Source organism: Zalophus californianus, chromosome 4 (assembly GCF_009762305.2).
Source record: "Zalophus californianus isolate mZalCal1 chromosome 4, mZalCal1.pri.v2, whole genome shotgun sequence".
Lineage (NCBI taxonomy): Eukaryota > Metazoa > Chordata > Mammalia > Carnivora > Otariidae > Zalophus > Zalophus californianus.
The window spans coordinates 104,959,802-104,966,505 of NC_045598.1; positions in this window are offsets into that span (position 1 = coordinate 104,959,802).

Below are 6,704 nucleotides of genomic sequence, written 5' to 3' on the forward strand. Positions count from 1 at the left end.
TTTAGAAGTATTACTGATTTTAAAAATAATTGGTTAAGGGATGCCTGGGTGGCTTAGTCAGTTAAGCAACTGCCTTTGGCTCAGGTCATGATCTCAGGGTCCTGGGATTGAGTCCCGCATCAGGCTCCTTGCTCAGCTTCTCCCCTTGCCTGCCTTGCTCAGCTTTTCCTTCTGCCTGCCCCTCCTCCTGCTTGTGCTCCAGCTCTCTCTGACAAATAAATAAAATCTTAAAAAAAAAAATTGGTTAAGAGAATGGGATGTTAGGCTTTTACAGATACTCACTATAAAACAAACAGCCTTCAGTTATGCATAGTGTTAATCACAGTACCATTTTGAATGTGTCTCTGAATTGTTTGATAACAGCTACTAGGTACTTACTGTAGAGAACATAACATTTTTACTGTCTAGAAATTGATAAATTCTTGGTTATATTACACAAGTACTGCCCAAATACACATATCTATGTACTATGGATCGATTTTTGTACAATTTATCATTTGCTGTTTGAAATTGTTGGGGAGGAAAATCTTTTCCTGTATCCTTTTCGATTTTGTACTTGGGAGCCTGCATTTTAAATGCACAACAGACAGCCTAGCAAGAGGGAAAAACAAATTTAAGTATGTATATATGCACAGGCATTCACAAAGAAACGTGACTCAAGGATGTGGTTAGATTTTGGAGTTTATAAGCCATCTTAATAGGGGAAGGGGAGGAGTAGAGGGGAACTTATGAGAGAACGTATGACTTGTAGGAAAAATGAATGGGCCCTTAGGAGAATAGGTGGGATATATGATAGTTTTATGACAATGTCTCTTTAGGTGTTTTCTTATCCAGGGGCTGACTTGTGCTGACTTCTTGTCTTTGGTAATAAGAGTTAATCGTCCCCTGTTGTGAAACTCCTTGGGAGGGGATTCAGGACAATTGAATTCTTTTTTTTTTTTTTAAGATTTTATCTATTTATTTGACAGAGAGAGACACAGTGGGAGAGGGAACACAAGCAGGGAGAGTGGGAGAGGGAGAAGCAGGCTTCCCGCTGAGCAGGGAGCCCGATGCGGGGCTCGATTCCAGGACCCTGGGATCAGGACCTGAGCCGAAGGCAGACGCTTAATGACTGAGCCACCCAGGTGCCTCCAACTGAATTCTTTTGAGAAGCTTTGCTTTTAAGAAAATAAAAGGAATGGAGGAAAAGCCTCTTCCTACAGTCATTGATTTTCAAATTTCTTCAGTTCAAAATAATCCTTATGTCACTGGAGCATAGTCCAGACCCCTTCAAAATTAATGATAAAAAAGGGGCATCTGGGTGGCTCGGTTGTTAACTGTCTGCCTTTGGCTCAGGTCATGATCCCGGGGTCCTGGGATTGAGCCCCGCATTGGGCTCCCTGCTCCTCAGGAAGCCTGCTTTTCCCTCTCCCACTCCTCCTGCTGCTTGTGTTCCCTCTCTCGCTGTGTTTCTGTCAAATAAATAAATAAAAAATCTTTTAAAAAATTATTAATGATAAAAATGATAAAATGATAATGATAAAAAGTAACATACATGTATGTTTAAGTTACCAGTATATGCATAATAAATTCTAGAAAGATATACAAGAAACTCATAATAGTGGTTACTTCTGAGGAGGAGGGATCTAAGCCTTTAGGGGAAAGGAGTGGAATAGAAATTTTTCAGTTTTATATAGTCAATCTTCATTATTCACAGACTTCATAAAAGTGAATTTGCCCAGTTACTAAAATTAATTTGTAACTTCCAAATTAAAAAGCAATTCAACCATAACAAAGTAAATCCATGGAATGGAGCTCTTCTACTGGAAGACATGGAATCCCCCAATATCATGAGGACACATTAGAGTTCCAGGCCAATAAGCCAGCACATATCTGAGCAGAAAGAAAATGCCAGTAGGTAACTATTAGAGCAGCCCATTTATGTGAGCCCAAGTGGTAGTTCTGACAGCCCAATTATGAAAAGTGACATATTTACAAGGTGCCAATCTGTCAAATAAATGGAGGCTAAATTAAAAAAAATAAAAGCAATTCAATATAGTGCTTTTGAATTCATTTGCAGACATGTGCAGAATGGCAAAAAAAATTTGCATCTTTCTACACATACACATTCCCAGCAGAGGTTGAACAACATGATGTTCAGCCTTCTAGTTTCAGCTCTCATATTGTAAACAAGTGTCTTTTTTGTGGTCTATTTAGTACCATGTTTTTACATTTTTTTTTTATGTTTTTGCATTGCTGTGACTTTTTCTTTTTTTTTTTTAAGATTTTATTTATTTATTTGACAGACAGCACAAGGAGGGGGAGAAACAGAGGGAGAGGGAGAAGGAGGCTCTGCACTGAGCTGGGAGCCCGATATGGGGCTCGATGCCAGGATCCTGGGATCATGACCTGAGCCGAAGGCAGACACTTAACTGACTGAACCACCCAGGTGTCCCCAGGACTTTCCATTCTTCATCAAATGTAGTATAAAAAGTCAAGTTTATTTCTTGTGGTCTTCATTTCCTTATGAAGGCTCCCGTGTCATGTAAAACTTATATTAAATATGTATGGTTTTCTATTGTTAATCTACCTTTTGTCAGTCCAATTTACATAGCTCCTGTGAGAGAATCTAGGAGGGTAGTAGGGAAAAAGATTTTTTTTTCCTCCCCTGCAATCCTTTTTGATTTTTGAGCCATGGTGAATATATTAGCTGTACTAAAAAAAAAAAATTAAACAAGTAAGTAATCTCAGGAACTGATAGCTATAAAATTTTAGCTTACTGTTTTATTAAAGCAATCTCAGTGAAGTAGAAAGGAAGAGGAGCAAAATCCAGATCAAAGTATAGGCCTAGGAGGGGTAGGAAAGAGACGGAAGAAGGAAAAGAAAGTTTTGAATGATGGGTTCCTTTAAATTTTAATAGAAGTTTTAAAATAGTTTCTACAAGTGTTAGATTTCCATTATTGTGAAAGAAATATTAGGACATAGTTTTACTTCTAACTCTTATAATGTGCTGGTCATTCATTTGCATTCAATTTGCACCAATAAATGGTGACAGACTACTTTCAGGTAGGCACTGGGCTATGTTCTAAGTACAAAGTGCTAAGTAAACAAGAGTCATGATTTCTGCCCTAGTTCAGCCTATGATCTAATGAAGGAGAAAGATGTTATACAAATAAGTATATAAATACATATATAATTATAATTTGATACAAGTTTTGAAAGAAAAGCACTGGATTCAATGAGAGTCAAAGGAAAAGAAACAATTTATAGGAGAAGGTGGGTCAGGGAAGGCCTCTCTAAGGAAATGACATTTGAGTTACAACCACAAGCTGAGTAGAAGTTATTGGAAGAGTGTGGCGGGAAAGTATCCTGGGCAGAAAGAACAACACTTGCAAAGGTCCTAATAAAAGAAGTGCTTCAAAAACTGAAGGAAGCCCAGTAGGGATTAGCGTATAGCAAATGAGGAAAACTGACTCCAGATGAGATAGGAAAGCCAGGATATGCGGAATTTAATAGTCAATGTTAAGGAATTTGTGTTTTATTTCAGGTGTCATGGGAGCTACTGAATGCTTACAATTGGGAAAGATATTATCAAATTTATATTTGTAAATGATCACTTCGGCTGTTGGGTGGAGAATGAATTGAAGGTTGGGGAAGGGGCAGGCATCAGCAAAGATACATTGATTCATCTTGAGTCCTTATGTTTCTTTTTTTTCTTAAAGATTTATTTATTTATTTGAGAGAAAGAGTGTGGGGGTGGAGGAGGAACAGAGGGAGAGACTCTTTTTTTTTTTTTTAAGATTTTATTTATTTATTTGAGAGAGAGAGAGAGAGAGAAACAGCATGAGAGGGGAGAGGGTCAGAGGGAGAAGCAGGCTCCCCGCCAAGCCGGGAGCCCAACGTGGGACTCCATCCCAGGACTCCGAGATCACGACCCGAGCCGAAGGCAGTCGCTCAACCAACTGAGCCACCCAGGCACCCAGAGGGAGAGACTCTTAAGCAGACTCTGCTGAGCGCCTGAGGCGGGTAATCTGGTGATCTTGAGATAGCCAAAACCAAGAGTTGGACACCTAACCAACTGTGCCATCCAGGCGCCCCAGAGTAGTTATGTCCTCTAAGGATTTCTTTCATTTTTAAAGATGGACCTGTTCTGATTTATATAGTCTCTCTGGTAACTTAGAGTGTGAATATTTGAAGCATCATCAAGATTCTCATCTAGAGGGACGCCTGGGTGGCTCAGTCGTTAAGCATTTGCCTTCGGCTCAGGTCATGATCCCAGGGTCCTGGAATCGAGCCCCGCATCGGGCTCCCTGCTAGGTGGGAAGCCTGCTTCTCCCACTCGCCCTGCTTGTGTTCCCTCTCTCGCTGTGTTTTTCTCTGTCAAATAAATAAGTAAAATGTTTAAAAAAAAAAGATTCTCATCTAGAACAATAAAAAAAGAATAATTTTATTCGAGGAAATGATCTCTGTCTTCATATTTTTCTTATATGTTCATAGTGGTGTTGTCCAGTGAACTCCTAGTTCTGCAATGTTTAAATCCTTGTTTCTTACCTTTATTGTCCAGTTAAAAGATTTCTCAACTTTTACTCTATAATGACTTCCAAATTTGCTCCTTGTTTGTTTTCTTTTTCTTTTTTCACAGCTGCTAAAGTTGTCCAAGGTTTTATATCACCTCACATATGTACTTACTGTAGTACTTTCTAGCTAGTATCCTTTTTATTTTCTTCAAATCATCCCTATATATAGGTTCCAGAATAAGTTTATTCTTTTCCTTTTTGCTTTAAACTTAATTTTTTAAAAAAGCTATTTATTTCTATAAGTTTGAAATTACTTATTGCTAAATATTTCCCTTTATGTTGCACATAGAATAAAGATCTTTGTTAAATATTTCATTACTCTGTTTATTTAGTTCAAGGGTTCTTCACCTGGCATCCAGGGTCCATGGATAGAATTCAGAGAATTTGTATGGGAAAAAAATTACATCTTTATTTTCACTAATCTCTAACTAAAAGTTATCATTTCCTTCAATTCTGAATATAGTCCATAAAACAATAATATTAGCAATACTTGTAAATTTATCACCAAAAGTCAGATTTTTTTATATGTAACATTATAGTTTCTGCAGATACCTGTCAAATATCATTTATACTCATCACTACTTCAAATTTAAGATAGTTATTAATTCTTGTTATAAAGAAGCATATGTATTACTGTGGCACAGATATATATTTTAACATTTTTAAAAAAGATTTTGTTTATTTATTTGACAGAGAGAGAGGGAGAGAGAGCACAAGCAGAGGGAGTGGCAGGCAGAGGGAAAGGGAGAAGCAGGCTCCCTGCTCAGCAGGGAGCCAGACTCAGTGCTTGATCCTAGGACCCCGGGATCATAACCTGAGCTGAAGGCAGACACCTAACCAACTGAGCCACCCAGGTGCCCCTATATTTTAACATTTTTTTTTTTTTTTTAAGATGAATTTAGAACTCCTTTTTTTTTAAGATTTTATTTATTCATCTGAGACAGAGATACAGAGAGAGAGAGAGAGAGAGCATGAGCAGGGAGAGAGGCAGAGGGAGAGGGAGAAGCAGACTCCTCACTGAGCCAGGAGCCCGATGTGGGGCTCGATCCCAGGACCCTGGGATCATGACCTGAGCCGAAGGCAGACGCTTAACCGTCTGAGCCACCCAGGCGCCCCTATTTTAACATTTTAATAACTGTATTTCAATAAAGTTTTTTTCCTTTGTATTCCTATATATTTTATTTTATGTATTTAAAAACATTATTTTAAGAAAAAAAAAAACCATTATTTTAAGTAAGTGTTTATAGGCTTCATCAGACTTACAAAAGTTAAAACCCACCTATTTTTTTTTAAGATTTTATTTATTTATTTGAGAGAGAGAGAATGAGAGAGAGAGAGCACGAGAGGGAAGAGGGTCAGAGGGAGAAGCAGACTCCCTGCCGAGCAGGGAGCCCAATGTGGGACTCCATCCCGGGACTCCAGGATCATGACCTGAGCCGAAGGCAGTGGCTTAACTGACTGAGCCACCCAGGCGCCCAACCCACCTACGTTTTTGTTCCATTTACAGTGCTTAAAAAATTGTGGGCAAAATAAAAACTAAAGAATGATCAATTAAATATTTTTTTAATAAATACTTTCATTTTTCTTTTTTTTTTTTTTTTTTTTTTTTTTTAAGTAAGCCCTACGGCCAACATGGGACTTGAGCTCACAACCCTGAGATCAAAATCCCATGCTCTATGAACTGAGCGAGCCAGGCACTCCTTGACTAAATACTTTTTAATTACAATGTTTCTCTACACTTTTGATGGTAGTCATATATTATGTTCATGTTTTTACAGTTAGAAATTCTTGTTCTTTAAAATGTTCTTTATGGGGGCACCTGGGTGGCTCAGTTGGTTGAGCATCTGACTCTTGGTTTCGGCTCAGGTCATGATCTCAGGGTCGTGAGATTGAGCTCCACGTCAGGCTCCATACTCAGTGCCGAGTTGGCTTGGGATTCCTTCCCTCTTCCTTTCCCTTCCCTTCCTCCCCTCCCCCAGCTTGCACACTTGCCCTCCCTCTCAAATGGATAAATAAATATCTTTTAAAAAATAAAATGTTCTTTATGGAGGGGGAACCAAAGATAATCAAATTAGTTTAAGTTCATTTTAAGATCAACTAATTACATCATCCCACACATTTTTCATGTGTAGTCATGAACTGATTAAA